This window comes from Helianthus annuus, chromosome 7, assembly GCF_002127325.2.
Source record: "Helianthus annuus cultivar XRQ/B chromosome 7, HanXRQr2.0-SUNRISE, whole genome shotgun sequence".
Lineage (NCBI taxonomy): Eukaryota > Viridiplantae > Streptophyta > Magnoliopsida > Asterales > Asteraceae > Helianthus > Helianthus annuus.
The window spans coordinates 34,207,644-34,224,929 of record NC_035439.2 but is presented as its reverse complement, the minus strand read 5'-3'; the positions used below and the strand labels follow the sequence as shown (position 1 = coordinate 34,224,929).

Here is a 17,286-nt window from a genome sequence, read left to right as displayed (position 1 = left end):
TAATGTCTCTCATCATAACCCAGACGACTAGAATATCGAGGCCGGTGTGCTTTGCTCAACATAAATTTTCTACAGTTACTGTATAATGAGGCCCACACTCGTTCCATGAGGTGGTGAATATCGTCTGACCTGCCAAGGTTGCTTCTCCATGCCCCACATGGGTTCAACTTGAAAATCCTCTTCCTTCAGTTCTCTAGTTTGAACAGGGCGAGTCGGATCAGGTAAGTTAGAGTCGATAGTGAGCTGCAAAGCTCGTGCACGTTCGAATTTCATAGTTGTAATGATCCAAAAGTTCCTTCCAGCGATGCCATTAACTGATTTAGCTCTACCGAAGCCAAGGTACACAAGAGGCCCTTGTGATCGGTCTAAATAACACATCTGGTAACGTCCAAGTAATGCCTCCATCTAAAATCCCAAGACCACGGTTTTCACCGCCAGTTGTGTGTCGTGCAGTTCCTCTTTGTAACTCCATCACGTAAGTCATCACTCTCTCGTGCTGCGTCGGTGTGTAACTGAGACTCTGATTCGGACCATCATGGTATACCACTAAATCACCTGCACCCTAGGGTAAAGACGATGCTCAGTGCATTGCAGAGTTGGGATAATCTGCGATAATATCAAGCGGGTCCAAAAAATTGTTGTACCCTTGAATGAAAGCTCGTCCCTTACAACTAGTTGATAGGGTCCTTCTTTCCATATTCGGTGCCATGTTCTAAGGCGCTACTCTCTGTGCTGGTAGATACATATTCTACGTTATAGTCGATTGTCATTGCTTATGCCCTGTTTGATTCGTAAGAGTTGACTCCCATGAGTTGCTGACCAGGGTTAAGGATTCGATTGAAGCCAATTTGCTGGTGCTCGTTGCTGGTAATCAGGGTCGTCAAAATACTGAGGTCGGTAAAGTACTACGCTCATCCACCTATCCATTGATGTTGCAAGTTGTTTGAGTAATTCACAGTATGCTGCGGGAGTGTTACAAAAGTGATCACACTTCAGGATCTAAGATGTCAGTACATGAGTTCCAGCAAGCAAAGAGGAGTGAGAAAGGTATCGATTAATCATCTGATGCTGCGACATCCAACCCAGGGATTTTCGAATAAGCACCTAACATTCTACACGGTTCGCTAAGTGTTCAGATGGGTGTTCAGGTAATACTCGATAGCATCAAGATTCGAAAGGATCCAGAGATGAATGAAAAGTTCACGCTCGAGTAGGGGACAATCACTGCTATGACCCCTATAGGTTTATAATGTTTCACATTGGTCAAATAACGGAACGAAACCCCTTTTCCACTTGTTAGAACTCACTGGGACTCGCATGCACCCCACACTATTATTATGTGTGCACCCACAATAATATTGTGATTTGCATGCTCATCTCAGCTCCTCCTAACTCATGTCAAATGGTTCCTCAGACTCGAGTAGCAAGCAAGGAGCATTACGAAACGTGAGTCATTAATGTTTAGGGAAGTATCACCCTATCAGTCACATAACACATGCATGTAATACATGAATTCATACTATTGTACTAAACGTGCAATCACATGAAATATTATAGGTAAGTGTTCACTAGTTATGCAATGCAGTGAGTATACGAGAGACGAACCTTGCAGTCTGGAGCTGAGTGTCATGGTCGTTTTCATGTTTTCAGACATGTCCGGTTATAGTCTGGTTTTATAAAAACGTTTTTTTTCTTTTTTAAAACCAAGTTCACTATAACCAATGGCTCTGATACCAATCTGTCACATCCCCAAAATACCACATGCGGAATCACCGCAGGGCATGTGACGTACCAGGATCTTAGCCACCAATCACATTGAACTCATGGGTATATTCAAATAAAACTTTCATTTATCAACAATAAGTGTTACAACGATACAATAATTTACAGTTTACAGCGGAAGCATATTTTATTCGTTAAGTGTTTACAAACCACATATAAAAGCTCTTAGTCTTGCATTGCGTTTCCATGTAACTTGACCCATGACCACTCCAGCTTCCCAGACATCAAGTTCCTCTGCTTTGCACCTAAACGTCTGCAAGGCATGTAACAACGAGTCAACAATAAAGTTGAGCGAGTTCACAGTTGGTTGTTTAGTTATAGTATTAATTTCGTAAATCAGATGTTTGCTTTGAAAACTATGCATCGTATTAGTTCGTATCGCGGTCTCCCAGACATGTTTGCGAAGATTAGTGGGGGTTTCCCATATGTTCTAGACTAGGTATATTTGTATCGCAGCCACCCGGCATGTGTGCGAAGTTTAGTGTATAGTTCGCGGCCTTCCTAGGCATGTGTGCGAAGATTAGTCATATTATCGCGGCCAACCCTGGCGTGTATGCGAAGATCAGTTCTATATGTATCACTAGTCTAGTAGTATCTTATCAATAACCTTCCTCACCCGAGGATCATATCACTAATTTCCATTATCTGGTAAGTACAAGTAAATAATCAAATCCCATTCCCACCCTGGGAACCCCATGCCTTGGCTGTGTGAACTCACCTTGGTTTGCTCGGCAGATAAAGCGTTTGTCCTAAGTTGATCAACCATACCCTATTATGGTTACCACTTGTTAGGGCGTTATACAAGTAATCACGTATAAGCTACAAGTATCTAACACGTATTCATTGGGTAGTGTAAAAGTATCAATTATTGCATAATACTTTAGTCACGTATGCATACAAAGTTTCATGGAACAGTGGGGAGTGTGCGACCAAAAGGTCATGTCCAGTTAATACACTTAATTATCCAAATGATTGTGTGGGTCAGATGACTAGTGTGCGGTTTGGTCTCATAATCCTCCCACAAGGTGTGCATGGCCCAACACCTACCAGCCCAATTGGACTATGTGTACATGCAATAGTGTACGGTTTCAAACAAAGTGTGAGACCAAAAGAACAATGTGTGCGAACAAGTGGTGGGGCCAGCCATTAAATGTGTGGTCAGACTTATATAATCATCACCTCAGTCACGTGACATCTTAATATCTCCCAAATATTCAGACATGCATTAATAAGTTATACCTTGAGCTTATATGGTTGTACACACCCTATAACCCAGCATCAATTTTCATAACAAATAGGAATCACCAAGTTTAGATTTAAAACAGATAAGACAAGAAGGTTCATATGTTGTTCAATCATCCATCGCTCCTAAAACCCAGTTTCTATCAAATAATAGTTCATTCCAAAAAAAATAAAATCAACAACTTAACTCAGCTTGTTTGCACAAATCATCTTCTAAAACAACTTCCAAATATCATGTGTACATATGAAAATTTACGCCAAGATTCCTAATGAACACTGTGGTAGCCGTATATTAACTAAAATCACCAATCAGCTAACAATTTCCTATAAAAACAGTTTGCACACCCAATATTCCTACCATATACTTACATCATCCCTTTGTAAATAACAAAACTCTAATTCAACATAGAATGCAGCCACTTATATCAAATACAACTTCATCATCAAAACTCAATAATTTACTAACTAATCAAGTAGTCAACCATCATACAAGATTAAGAACACAAGAATACAAATAACGACATGAAACCTACTGGATTTGACCCGCAACTGAACCAGCTGAACCGAGATTCCACCGAGCCTGAACCGCGCATAAAACAATCCCGAATCAAGAATCTGACTGAGTGGACTCGAGATTCGTCCACTGTTGGCCCGAGTCAATACAGACCGCCACCACTACTGTCGTCAGGTTCCACTGAAGAAACTCATCGAGTAAAACAAAACCATCGTCGCCGTTAAACTGCAACTGTCATCACGACACCACTGACCACCACCTCTGAACGATAATCACTGGACGATAATCTCTATTGTTTCGACCACCTTCAACTTCCGATCATCGCCGGTTATAACCATCGTTCATCATCTCATCGTCATCGATCATCATCATCCTCGGCGACGGTGTTGTCGGAAAAGAGATTTGGCGGCTGAGATTACTATTAGGGTTTGGTGTGTTTGAAAACGAAGAAGACGACGTATTGTATACGTATTGTATCAGGGTTCTTTTTTTTTTTTGTGTTTTAAAAGATGGGGTGGTTATTATTAAGGTTATTTAAATAGTGTAGGGTTTAGATTTAGGGAGTGGGGTTGGGTCTAGTCTAAGTTTGTGAACCCGTTTAATTGCGTGTCTCGCTTAAACAAACTGACCCGGTTTATTAATAGGATGACGGTAAATAAATACATGAATAAACCTCTCGTCGCGGATTAGTATTATATCATAAATAATAATAATAATACTAATAATAATAATAATAACAATAAATACGTGTATTGCTAAAATACCCTTCTCTCGACAACGAGAATACGGGTTGTTACAAAATTCGCCATAGTTTCCCCTAAAACTATGACGTTTCCCACGTTATAAAAAACGCATTTAAATCATAATCACAATCAATTTTCCAAAGCAAGTTTCAATGTATCACTTTTTATACATGTTTATATGTTAACATAACCTCCACATTTCATGAACTTTCATAATACACTTTTTATACATAAAAAGTTAGACTTTTTAAAATAATTTTTCGAAATAAACAAGTTGTTTTATTTATCTTGTAAAAACAAAGTTCACTAAACTTCCCAAGATTAAGTTTTAAACCTATTTAAACCCTTGTTTCTTTATGTAATCCAAAAATTATATGATTAGTTCATGAAATGAGTATGATGATCTTTCTTGATTTAAACATAACCATGTTTAAATCACATATTTATGTTCATCATGATAAGATGAACACAAATATAAAACACTACATGAAACTAACAACATGATCATCATAAATATAACTTTAACTCACTAATCTAAAACAAAAATAACATACTCAACATGAACATATGAACATATTAACACTAAACAACATAAATCAACACATAATATATTCATATTTAGTGTTTATTAGCTTTGTGTTTAGGGGTTTTGATTTATGTTCATCTTTTTATATCAAGATAATCAACTTGTACAATAATAATCTACTAATAATAAGAATCATAAATATGGTGTTTAGTAGACTTACAAAGTGCACAAGCTAGATTAGATAATAAGAAGAAAGATAAGCTCCAAAGAAAGTCCCTAGTGAAACTCCATGCTTGAAATGCTTCTAGGCCATCTTTGTACTAGTTTTAAGGTTTATTTTGTGAACTTGGGAAGATGAAAATGGTGATGTAAAGGGGACTGGGGGCTACCGAAAGCAAGAGAGGAGAAGGGAGGTGATTTGCTATTTTTTGAATGAGAAATGTTAGTTTGAAAAGGTGGTGCTTGATTATAATTGTAAGAAATCTTACAAAGTGAGGTGAAATCTCATTAGACCATGCTTTCTTATCCCAAAAAAACCATCATTCCTAATCTAAGTTAGGAAGTTTTGTGGGGCCCTTATTATGAATGAAATATGGAGAGCATGGTGATGATTTTATTATTTTTTTTTCTTTTTAAATGTTACATCCATATATATAATGTTAAGTGTAGTTAGTTTTTTTTATAATTGTTATGTTTACTAGGTAAACTAGGGTGTAATTAATAGTTTTGCATGTTAAGTGATATTAACTAGTTCATTAGACTAGTTGGTATTAGTTTCGGATGGTAAAATACCGCTAGTTCGCTCATCGGTTTGATACCGGGTAGCATACGAAAGGTGCTATATAATACCGTGAGCTATGGTTTTAATTCACCATTGATGCTATGGCGTTTATTTAGGGTAATTGCGACGTCAAAATATGGTTAACTAGTTCGCTAGGGTCTTCGTTTGCTTGTTTCGTGACCAAAAATGTCGCCTACTAGTTCGTCGAGTCGCTAACGGACTAGTTTAGTGCATAGCGACGTAACGCCGGAAACTTGTGATTATGAACATGTAGGATCGCTTTCAGACCCGAACGAGTCGATCAGAAGAGTTTATCTCTAAATGAAAGGCGGAAACAGACATGTAGAGTTCAATTCAGCTAGATTTACTCTTTAAACTGTTGTATGATTGATTTCGTAACGTTTTACAACCTGACAACACTTCGGCAGCACTTCGTTGCACTAGCCGGAAAGTTACAAATGATGAAAGTTTGAAAGCTATATATAGGTAATGGACCCATCCGTTTGAAACTCTTCAAACGGACAGGACATTTCAAACTAAACCCTTTTCAAACTTTCAGCTTCAAACTAAACCCTTTTCAAACTTTCAGCTTCAAACTTTCAGCTTCAAGTGTATTAAACCGAGACTCGATATAAGACGAAGACGACAGACGGATGCACCAACAAACTCCCCCTCGGATGTTGACGGAGTCTTCAGTATCGAGTCTTTACATCTTCAATCTTTATCAGTCCCCTCGGACTCTTTGAAGCATATGACGTTGTAAGAATCCTCAAATCAATCTCTTATTCTTTCTCGAAATCTTCAGAATCTGAATCTGCTTCAGACTCCCTCTCGATGTCTTCAGACTCCCCCTTTCGCTAAATCGGGATCGTAGTCTGGAATTCATAAACTCATGATCGTGTCCTAGCTCGCATCCTGCTCTGGATCAAAATTTGGTTAACCTGCATAAACTCTACCCAAAAATAAATTTCCAAAATTTTATCCTGACAAATTTAGAAATTACTGGTAGATTTCTTTCAACAACACCATTTTTAAACTCTGATGACTTACTTTGCAAAAATAATATTCTTCATTTCAAAGATTATTTCTCACAAACCTGTTGTTCATCATGTTTAGCACTCGGAATTTTGAAAATCAGCTTTTCAACACTAGTTATTGAAAATCTTTTTGGATTTTACAAAATTTATGCTAAAACACACCAAAAATCTTTTTGAATTTTTGAATAAAAATAAATGTAGAAACGAAATATTTACAGACAATATTTTTGTGAGTTCGTGCAAGAGGATCATATCAGTTTTTGAGACATATCACCAACACCGTTAAGCTTGATTACATTTTAAGTTCTAAACAATTTACCTAGATTGTCAGTATATTGGTCCACTTAAATTTTCACACAAATTTCAATTGATTCGAGATACGATATTAATGTTTTAAAAACTTGAACTTAATTGAGTATCACTCCACTTGAATATACTCCCGTATCCAGATCCCAATGTTCAGTCTTACAGGTGAGTATACCACAAATGATATCTGTAAAGGGGTTATGTGCGAGGGCCGTGAGAGCTCAGGTCGATACTTCCGTATACGCAGAGAGATGACGGCTTCGACTTTTGGTGGGTCCCCTTTAGAGGATCTTTTGATTACAACAGCAGCGACTATCAATTTTATTGTTTCATCAGCTTGCTGAGGGCGAGCTTATATTTCAAAGCTTTTTGCAGAAAGTATTATTCGGGGACTAGGTCAGTATTTCCATACAGCAGAAGTCCCGGAATAATACCCCAGATATCACTGAGTATAAAGACCTAGTATCTCAGAAAGAGGGACCTTTCAAACAAGATTTCGGGGGTTACCCATATATCCAAGAATAGTTACCCACGAATTAAGCAAGATTGAATTTAGGTTTATATCTCAATTCAATTTACTAAATGTATAAAAATCTACCAACACATCCGCAGTAAGATTGTTTATCACATTTAAACATTTCATATCTTTAGCGTGTTGTGATAGTCCACTGATGTACTATCATTTCCTCTTTTATGCAACAAAAACTCATTTTTCAGTTTTATCATGTTTGTCTTTTTCAAATTTTCTGATGTTTTTGGATTTTCTAAAAAAATCTTACTCCCCCTAAAATTCAAATACATCTAATGAAAATTGAAAACAAACTGTACAGAACATGATAATTGATATCGAATCGCTTCAATTCTCCATCCGTTTGGCTTAAACAATCAGAACTCCCCCTCACAACAAACTATTTTCCCATAATGATTTCAAAACACTTAAGTTTGTTTTAATCAGAATGGTTTTTCCGGAAAATAAGTTTTATTGATTTTACCACTTGTAAAATTGGGGATCAAATCATCACATTGTTTGCCAATTTTATGATGATAGTTAACTCAAGTTCAATTTAATGACCTTGATTTAACCACTTGTAAGATCAACCTAGTTCAAATTCTGAACCGCTTACACAGTCACAAACATACAACTCAAACCTGTTTTTCAACCAATTACCATCTGTTGGTTGAATTCTCAAGGTGCCGATTCCTACTCCACGCTTACAAACCTGGGAGTTCCGGCAAGTCCTGCTTTTCAAAAACACATTTTTCAAACATGATAAAGAATGATGCCGATTCATGATCCACGATTACCAACTTGGGATCTCTGGCAAGTCAGGTTTTTATTCTTTGAAAAATATATCCACCCAAGCCTGACCTTCCTTGGGTGTAACAACAACTTCTTCATCTTTTCTTTCAACGGATCTGTGAACTCTTCTTTTGGCAGCGTAAAATTCTTTAACACCTTTGGCCTTACCATTGATCATTTTGCCAAAAATGTGTTTCACATTTCCGTTGAATGTCTTTTCAACATCAAATTTCTTCTTGTCAGAATAAAATTGATTTGAAATTTCAACTTTACCAACTTTCTTCATAAAATTTTCAGCACGCAACGGTGGAAAATTTTCATCGTTCATAGTTGGAACTAATTTTTCAACCTTTTTCTCAACACGTGGCTCCTCTGATTTTGTGGAATCAGATTCATCACCAGACTTGTTACCTGAACCTTTCACAACCCTTTTTTGATTTATTAAATTTTCTTTTCTTTTCAAAGCACTCTTTGAACATTCTCCCTTTTCAAAGATTGAATTTTCAAAGCCTGTAAATTTTCGGGTTGAAAGTTCAGTGTTATCGACAACTTTCTCTTTCAATTTACCAGAGACTTCCTGTTTTGGTTTGAATGTTTTTCGGACAATTCTTAGCAACATGACCAGCAATCTTGCACTGAAAATAGGTTCTGGTTTCTATCTTCTCCTGAACAACATTCTTCTTCAACACTTCTTGCTTCTTGGCAAGGAATTCCTGATTTGTCTGTTTTCTGAATGATTGTTCTTTCTCAGCTTCTGTTGTTTTCCCTGAAACAAACACAGTTTTTGGTTTATAAACTTTTTCATTTTTATAGTTTTTCGGTGGAACAAAACCAAGACCTTTCTTTTTGAAATTACGATTATGGTTTGCTTTCTTTTGGAAATTATAACCACAATTGTAACCCATTTTCTTGTTAATTCTTTGTTGAACTCTTGAAGTGTATTGTTTAGGTTTTCCGGAAAGATTTAAATCTTTTATTTCAGAAATATTAATTTCTGTGATTTTGAAAACCTTTTGAATCATTTCAAATTTGACACTTCTTATTGGAAAAGCATCATCAGAATATAATTTGTCAGAATCTTTCAAAGTATATGCCACTTTGAATGATTATTTATTCAAATTAGATTTTGATAGCAAAAAATGTTTGTCATAAACCCGTTTGTCCTTTTTGATTGTTGACTTTGACGTGTCGAACTCAGATTTTGACTCGGGTTTGAACTCCATGTTTGACTCCTCACTGTCGTCTTTATCTAACACCTGATCGACCACACTTTTTATCAACTTTGACTCATGATCAGTGTCGGATGACGTGTATGTAACATCAATATTTTCTGGCAAGTTATTCAATGGCCCAGACTCCCATTTTAAGTTTATTGCTTTTTCGACTCTCTCAGAATTTGGATTTCGAGGTGAATATCCATTTTCGACCGGGGGCGGACATCTATTGTAGACCACACTTGATTTCTTACCAGAAGTCTTCACCTTTTCTTCGTCTTTTGTCACAAATTTCTTTTCTGCGGACGTCTTCAATTCTCCAAACGTCTTCAAATTTTCTACAACCAGATAAATCCTGTCCACAACAAAAGTAGAACATGAGTAACTTTCTAATAACTTTTTAACTTTCTCAGTTTCTATCTTTTGTGTTGCTAACTCCAACTCCAGATCAGCACACTTCTTTATATGAAAATTAGCATCATCAAGCTGTCTCAGGTATGCAATCTTCAGTGTATTCATTGCCACAGTTTGTTCACCACTTGAATCAGTATACTTGTTGATTTCTCTGTTCATTGTATCATATGATTCTTTTAAACTGTTTATGTTATGCAGCAACTCATTGTTCTGCTTGATTAAAAAATCACAGTTCATGCATTTTTCTGGAACTTCAACTGGTTCAACATCAACTTTTACTTCAAATTCAGGAACTTCTTTGACTTTTCTGTCTGGTTGGAAAAATTCAGCTCTTCTCTTTTTCTCAGCTACAGCTTCAGCTTTTAATCTCTCTTCCTCTTCTTCCTCTTCTTCAAGCTTTCTTCGTCTTGCTTCAGCAGCTTCTATGACTTTTCTGCTTCTTTCTGCACATTTCAAATCATAAGCATTAGCAATGAAAGCATGAGCATTGAAAAGGTTGTTGGACATCTCTTTGGCCATGAGATCTTGATCTGGGCAAAAATCGTCCCAACAGAAACCTTCAGCCAACTTTTCATCTTCTTGTTCTGCCAAACACACTTTGCTGTTTGTTGGAAGATACTTATCCCAGGTAAAATTGTCATATTTGCCCTGATTAACTAAACATGCTTTCTTTGAACCTTCAATTACGTCTCTCCCGTGAGCAGTTTGTGCCTGATGCTGTGCTGGTGGTGTGACTTGATGATAAATCACCTTTTTGTGATAGTCGTTGTTTCCAAAAGGATTCTGGGCTCCGGTAGCTTCACGATTTTTGCACTCCCTCTTGAAATGCCCCTTTTCCCTGCAACGAAAACACGTAACTTTAGATTTATCAAAGCCTAAAGTTGAAACATTTGCATCACGAAAGTCATCTCGGCTTGTAATTTGTTTAAACTTCTCAGCACGTCTCATCACACTAGCCATGCACCATTTTATGTCCATTAGTTCCATTTCCTCAGCATCAATTTGATCGTAATCTTCTTTTGTGAGCATCGGATTACCGATCTTTCCGGCCACAAAACTACTATATGATTCTAAAATCATTCCCAACAAAGACATTTGATTTTTAGCAACCTCTTTAGAGTAATCTTGATCATTTTCAAGAATTAGAACAATATTGCACTGAAGCTTTCTACCATTCTTTGTTACAGAAATGTTTGGATCAAAAGTTGAACATCTTGTGCTGCTTGATCCCTGGGATGATTTCTTTCAGAAGAATCTTTAACACTGAAAGCAGTTTCGATTTTCGGAGAAAGATTTGTTGATCCACTAGCACCACTCTTGTAGTACAAGCTGATATCCTGTTCTCCATCGTAATTCTTCATCCTGGCGATCTTCCTCTGCTCCATCTCTTGAGCTTCCAGGTGTTTGATGAAATCTCCCAGTGTCATATTCTTATAATCTTTTCTGTTGGATCTCAGCATCATCAGAAACGTTCCCATGTTTCATGTGGTAGCGCATCTGCAAGTTTTTCAATCAATTCATTAGTATCTTTCTTAATTCCAAGTTTTGTCATATTTCTCACCAAGTTACAATATCTATCAATTATCTGCTTGGTGTTTTCCGTTTTCAAACCACGGAATAAATCGAATTCTTTCTTCATGACAGACATCTTATTTTTAAGCATATCATCACTTCCAACAAATTTAGCTTCCAATTCTGTCCAAATTGAATAAGCAGTTCCATCATGTTGAAGCAATATCAAGATATCTTCTTTTATCGCTTGCTGAAGCAGACTCACCATCAATTTCTCATCTCGATATTTCTTTTTATCCTCCGTACTCATTTCTCTAAGTGTTAACTGAGTATTATTTCTCATGGGCCTAACATACGGTTCTTCAGTGTGTTCCCACGCATCTAAGTGATAAGCCTCTACCCAATTTCCAAAACGTTCAGACCATGCATTATAATCATCAATATCCATGAGTTTAGGCGGTTTCTGAGACGTTCCGGTTTCGTTCTCAAGCAATGCATTCTGAGTCATTGTGATCGGGCTAGCAAAAGCGTTATAAAACTCGTTGTCCATGTTTCGGTATTGAAGAATTTCTCAAACAAGCTTTCAAACAAACTGGTTCACCTCGTAAGACACCTTGTAAAATAGTACCTGACAACAACAATCAAACAAAATGATCAGTTTAAACGAATAGAATATGTGAAAATATTGATGAAAACAATCTAAGACTCGTGTCTAAGATTTGTGGACTCGTTTCAATATTGATGAAATAAGATCGCTGAATGAATGGACCACGAAATATGGACTTCCAATGTATTACAAACAATGAGGTTCACTTGGGCTTGAAAATGATTTAGATCTAAGAACTTTAACTTTCTGATTTGGGCCGGATCTTTTGGCAGTTCACTTGGGCTTGAAAATATTGTTGAAAATGTTTGACTTGAAAATGAAGTCAGTGATTGGGCCGAAAATCTTTGGTCAGAATACACTCACTCTTTTGACCGATAACCTTCTTGAGACAACAATTCAACTTTTAATACATCCCACATGCAAACTGACACACTAATTATTTAAACCAATTCGATTATGCCTCACTTTTGCTTAATTGGACCGAGAACTTATAATGTTGAAACTTGGGCCTTTGATCGATGACAGCACACTTCACTTTGCCGACAATATTATCTTTAAAAAGACTTTGATTGGGCCGCAACCACTAACCCAATGTGATTGGGCCGCACATACCCTTTGATACCTTGCACACAACCACGTGACACTGACACAATCAAACTGGTAACCACACTTTAATTTTTCAATTAAATTTTGATTGGACCTCCACTAAACCGACAACTTAAAATGATCCCAATTAGTAATGCAAACCCCATTAAACTAAGACTATGATTGGGCCTTCAAACATGCATTGGACCGAGAAATGTTTTATGCAAGACCTGGGATTGGACCTTAACATACACTAAACCAACAATTAATTCAATTCTATTGAACCGTTCATTAAAGTGGACTGATTAGGCCGCAACAATTTCAACAACCACTAAACCGTCATGAATTAAAGTGAATTTCAATCAAACTTTTACTCCATAAGCCGACAACTTTTGATCACATGGGCTGACACAACTCTTTGATTCCTTCTTGTGATTGGGCCTTGACAATTAGTGGGCTGACAATTTAATGATCTGACAACTCTACTAAACCGACAATATCAATTGTTGTTGAATAAAGATTGGGTCGACATATTCATTTCACATGCAATGACTGAACCTCGTTTTTTTTTAATTTTTTTACACAACTCGATGAACTTGATACACTATTCAAACGGTCGATGTTTTCAAACGGGATGGCTAGCTTTCCAAACGAAACCCATGTAATTTCAAACGTATGGTCTAGCTTCAAACGGTATGGATTTTTTCAAACAACAGAGATCATTTTTCAAACGAAAGTGATGTTTCAAACGGTGACTTCAAACGGAATGGTCTCTTTCAAACGGAATAGTCCAAATTTCAAACGGAATGGATAATTCAAATGACAGTTCAAAAGGAATGGCCTCTTTCAAACGATAGGGCAAGATTTCAAACGGAATGCACCTGCTTCGTTCAAACGGACACCAGTTTTCAAGCCCTTTTTACCACTTTTACTTCGAGTTTTGAACTGAAATTCTCAAGGATTGGTCAAAACACAATTACGCACACATTGTGAAAGTTCAGCCGATTTTAACCGTGAAAACTTGTAAAAGAAAGGTGTAGAAACAGAAATCGCAGCTGAATTGTATAGAACTCTTCTTCCTGAGCTCTGATACCACTTGTAGGATCGCTTTCAGACCCGAACGAGTCGATCAGAAGAGTTTATCTTTAAATGAAAGGCGGAAACAGACATGTAGAGTTCAATTCAGCTAGATTTACTCTTTAAACTGTTGTATGATTGATTTCGTAACGTTTTACAACCTGACAACACTTCGGCAGCACTTCGTTGCACAAGCCGGAAAGTTACAAATGATGAAAGTTTGAAAGCTATATATAGGTAATGGACCCTTCCATTTGAAACTCTTCAAACGGACAGGACACTTCAAACTAAACCCTTTTCAAACTTTCAGCTTCAAACTAAACCCTTTTCAAACTTTCAGCTTCAAACTTTCAGCTTCAAACTTTCAGCTTCAAACTTTCAGCTTCAAACTTTCAGCTTCAAACTTTCAGCTTCAAGTGTATTAAACCGAGACTCGATATAAGACGAAGACGACAGACGGATGCACCAACAGAACATTCCGTTGATATCATCTTATTCTTTTAGTATGTTTTTCATCAATTGACATTATTCCGAAGTCCCAGAAATGCTTTGTTATAGGTTCGGACGCGTTAAAAGTGCTATATTTTAAGCCGAAACGGACGTTTTTGAGGTTAGGGCGTTATACCGGAAAGTCTTGTTTCTTTGCAAGATGTGTTTTCTTAATAATGCTTTCTTATATAAATGGACGCAGTTATGTTACCCGAGTGTCGTTTTTTAGTGTTTCGGTCTGATTTCACGGTTTGCTGGCATGAATAGTGTAACCGTGAATAGTGCACGCAACACTTTCTACCAACACTTTTAGGACATTATTTGTTTGGTTTCGCATTACGACAAAAACCCACATATGTTTTAGCTTTGTTTTCTTGTCCTAACACTGTTATCCAGTATATGACACAGTTACGTAATTAAATTACGCTAAATGCATGAGATTTAGAAATATAAATAGTGATTAAATTGTACAGAATTACCAGTTATTTGCCAGTTGTCACAAGACATACACAGTGTTCACCAACAGATTCGCCCTTGGCTAGAGGTGTACAAAAAAACCGGTTTTAGAACCGAAACCGGGAAAAAAACCGAAACCGGTTTTTTTAACCGATTTTTTTATAACCGGACCGGTTTTATAACCGAACCACCGGTTTGTGACCGGTTACTAATCTTGATCTGAAAAACCGGTTACTAACCAAAACTGGTTTTAAAAAAACCGGTTAAAACCATAAAAAAACAGTTTTTTGGGAAAAACGGTTAAAAACCGGCCCTAACCAGTTACACCGGTTATTGTTTTGGACTTGGAAAAACGGTTAGTAACCGAAACCGGTTATAAAAAAAACTGGTTTTCGTTTTGGGTGAAAAAACCGGTTCAGTTAATAACCGAAACCGATTTTTGAAAAAAAACCGATTTGTACACCTCTACCCTTGGCTGTCACTATCGAATTGTCATGTTGAACACCTTGAGCTGTGTTTGAATATTCTGCAACTTCAAATCTTCTGCAACTTCAATCAGGCATCTTGAAATCTTCAATAGATTCCCCCTTGATTGATGATCCGGGTTTGCTTTGACAATGTTTGAACAAATTCCCCCTGAAATGAATCTTTAGGTCTTTGTTGCACAGTTCACAACTTCTCATCTGATTTGCTAAACTGCAATCTTCAAGAACAATCACCAACTTGAAACTAATCAATGTAGCAATCTCTGTTTCAGCTTTAACCCCATCCGTGTTCAGTTTTTTATATAACATTTCAGCACCATGATCTCGCATTCCGCTTGCTCGATCTAAGTATTGTACAAAAACCCAATCGGCAATTGATAGAAACTTCAAATACCCCAATGGTTAATGCCAAATATGCGATTACCCCTGAAAATCTAAAATCCCGTTTTCCGTGATCAACGTTAAGCACCTTCAAGAATGATAGATTCGTGTGAACGGTAATTTCCACAATCAGCAAACCTTCAGCGGATAATGAATCATCTGGTAACGTATACTGATCTCCGAAGCATTCGTCCACAATCAGATTCACCCTTTCAGACAATCTCGATCTCGGAAGCTATCATCCACGATCAGATTCACATTCTCGGACAATTCTGAAGTCGAAGCCACCGGAATACTGTTGTAGTGTCACGAATTTCAAAAATACCGGAATTTCAACATATGACATTGAAATTTTTATTCCCCCTCATTTTTGCAAATTTTGACGTCTTATCACTGAATTCCCCTTCAAACTGAGCAATTCAGTCTTTTGTTATCTCGGAAAAACTTGACTTTTTGAAGAATATGACAATTCTACCACCAGAAGTCAATTTTTCATCTATGTGGATTTAACAGTTTTTTGGCCCATAAATAGTCAAACACCTCGAATGATAAACATTAGACACCAGTACCATGACTACCCCATTATTCTTCACAATCTGTGATCATCTGTATGCTAAAGACCCGAATTGAATTGACAATGATATACCAAGTGTCCCCTTCGTACGAAGCTACAAACACTCCCTCCGTACGAAGCTGTGATAATATGACAGTTAAGCTCCATAGCCCACTTCGTACTAACCCATGAAAAATTTGACAATTATGTACCCATGCCTCTTCGTACGAATCCAGGATGTGCCCCTTCGTACGAATCCAGAAGTGGATTCGTACCAGCATATACGACAGTTCATTACCTCCCTTCGTACGAAGCTGGGCATTCGTACGAAGCTAAGCTGATGTGTAACACCTCGAAATTTTGTGTCCAATAATGTGTTGACACGTGTCATGAGTTTACACGTGGCATTAACTATTAAATAAAGGACTAAAGTTGACAAACCTTGAAAGTATGTAAATTCGAGGGTTATAAATGTCAACGAAGGGTAAATATACTGTATAGTAACCCTAAACGATGCTCGTACCTTCAAACGAATAAATCATGGATCGTACGGAGCGAAACGCGGGAGAAAGTGAGAGATTACAAGCTACAGGGGTTAATTGTGTCAACATGTTTAATTTATACCTCTGAGTGACCCTTTGACGAACCCGAGGCTTTGTAACAGTAAAATACGCTCACTAGAATATACGATATAAATTTCGCGAAGTTCCATTTTTAAACGAGAAAGTTATGATCAAATTCGTATGAGAGGGGTTAAAAGCGTCAGCAATAAAAGTTAAGGCTTTTCGGATAGTAATTAAACTAACCGGGGACTTAACAATGCGGGAAAAAGGCACGAGGCCCTTAGTGGTAAATAATCGAGGGCTAAATCGCAAAGTTAACCCTTCGAAACCGAAAGGTCAGGTTAATCATTACAAAAGATTTGAAAATCTTGGAAATCAGGTCTAATGCGGGCCGCGTTAAGGTTATGGGTAATTTAATGCGGGCCGCGAGCCAGCTGCTGATTCGTTTTCTGACATTAGGATTCATGCGGCCCGCGTCCGAGTTGCTGAATCCTAATGCGGGCCGCGTACGAGTCCCAGATGCAGAAACTTTGGACAGATTCAATGTTTGAGCTTGTGAACGATCATTTGAGCATTAATTGAAGTATGGGCGCCCTCTACATGTTCCCTAGCACCTTAGGACACCTGCTGATCATCCATGAGCCATCCTAGAGTGAGTTGTAATGATCTTGAGCCAAGTTTTTCACTATAAAAGGCATGGTAGTGTTCCATTATGAAAC

The 17,286-nt window shown here is 37.4% G+C and overlaps 1 long non-coding RNA gene across 1 annotated transcript; it reads right to left on the bottom strand.

Annotated features, from left to right (window-relative positions):
- Positions 1-1,836: 1,836 nt before the first annotated feature.
- On the bottom strand, positions 1,837-4,028 carry LOC110895943. The gene is made up of 3 exons (XR_002567461.2): positions 3,558-4,028; positions 2,501-2,551; positions 1,837-2,035 (listed from the first exon to the last, which is right to left on the bottom strand). It is a non-coding gene; the product is annotated as an uncharacterized LOC110895943 (long non-coding RNA).
- Between the last annotated feature and the right edge of the window lie 13,258 nt (positions 4,029-17,286).